Raw genomic sequence first — 1,862 nt, forward strand, 5'->3', positions numbered from 1 at the left:
AGTCACCTGGGAGATATTACAGCAGTCCCCCCTTATCCTCAGGAAATACGTTCCAAGACCACCATGGGGTGCCTGAACCAGCAGACTGTACTGAATCCTATATATGCCATGATTTTTTTTTTCCTACATGCCCTACAATGTTGACACATAGTACCAGAGATAATCTGTCCTTCCATATTTTATGCCCTGGTGCCTTCTTAGTATTTTTATAATAATAAAATAAAAGAGTACTTGAATATAAGCACAGCGATACTGCAACAGTCAATCTGATAACCACCAATTCCTAAATGACAAATGGGCAGGTTGCACATACAGAGTGGACACACTGGAAGAAATGATTCATGACCGGGGCAGATGGAGTGAGATGGTATGAGATTTCACCATGCTACTCAGAAGAGCATACAATTTAAAACTTAGGAATTGTTTACTTCTGGAACTTTCTGTTTAATATTTTCAGACCACTGTTGAACCCAGGTAACTGAAACCACAGAAAGTGAAATATAGATAAGGAAGGGCTACAGTATTTAAATGCATATTTTGAGATAGTGGTCTGGAAGGGGCTTGAGGGTCTGCATTTCCAACATGCTCCCAGATGCTTTGTTGCTGCTGGTCTGCAGACCATGCCTCGAGATCCCTGAGATTCTGACTGGACTGTGTGGAAATGGAGCTATTTTCAAAAGCTCTCCAGTGATCTTTTGTTAACATAGTGGAGGTGATGGAGCTTGGGCCTTAGTGAGGTCAAGAAAGTCAGAGAAGTGAATTGATATAGACTTGTATGAAGAGTTTTTTAAAAAATCAAATCAAACTGTTCCCTATCTGCCCTCGTATGACAATGATGTGTCACAAGCTACTTCCTGGTGAATCCATGCCACCATAATCTAGCTCATCTTAGTTCATCCTTATGGACACTGCATTGCACTTCATAGCAGAGTGAAACCATAATTCATCTATTTTCTGGATTAATATCAAGTTAACTCTAATTTTTTTCAGTTTAACAGATAATGCTTCATGTGCCTATTCATGAGTGTGTGTACAAGTCATTCCATAGAACAGAGATCTAGGTGGGAATTGTGAGTTTTTTAAAAAGTTCTTCTTAAATTGCCCCCCAATAGGTTCACCAAATTATACTCCACCATTAAAAGATGCCTCTTTTCCCTGCTACCTTCAAACAACTGGGTTTTATCAATTTTTTCAATATTAATCTCCCCAGTGTTTTCCAAATTGTCCTCATGATGTTTTAATTTGTGTGGCATAATAAATGGGTGAAGATGACTATCTTTTTTATGGAAATCTAAATCATCATATTTATTTATTTGCTTTTTTAAAAAAGTTATTCATTCTAATTTGTTATACATGACAGCAGAATACATTTCAATTCATAGTACACATATAGACACATTTAAAAATATGTAATGCTTCATGAATTTGCGTGTCATCCTTGCGCAAGGGCCATGCTAATCTACTCTGTATCATTCCAATTTTAGTATATGTGCTGCTGAAGTGAGCATGAGGTGACTACCTTTTGATGTATCAGACTTCAGTATTTCTTCTTTTACAATTGCCTATCTATGTCCTTTTGCTCCATTAGTTATTTGTTTGCTTATTTTTTTAAGATTAATCCATTGCCTATTATATATGCTACAGATAATTTCCCTCCCAGCCTACTTTTCATTTTTAAATTTGTTTACAGAAGTGTTTCATTTTTATGTATTTAAGTCTGTCAATTGTTTTCATGACATGTGAGTTTTACTTCTTGTTTAGGAAAGACTTCCTCATCCCAAGATCATAAAATGGATTATTGCTGGTTTTTCTATCTACTGCTTGAATAGATCTGACATTCATTAATCCATCTGATAATTAAC

General features: G+C 36.1%; 1 non-coding gene across 1 annotated transcript; it reads right to left on the reverse strand.

Moving 5' to 3' along the window:
• Positions 1-1,401: 1,401 nt before the first annotated feature.
• On the reverse strand, positions 1,402-1,508 carry LOC125617537. The gene has a single exon (XR_007348579.1). It is a non-coding gene; the product is annotated as a U6 spliceosomal RNA (small nuclear RNA).
• Positions 1,509-1,862: the final 354 nt, after the last annotated feature.

This window comes from Marmota marmota, unplaced genomic scaffold (genome assembly GCF_001458135.2).
Source record: "Marmota marmota marmota unplaced genomic scaffold, marMar, whole genome shotgun sequence".
Classification (NCBI taxonomy): Eukaryota; Metazoa; Chordata; class Mammalia; order Rodentia; family Sciuridae; genus Marmota; species Marmota marmota.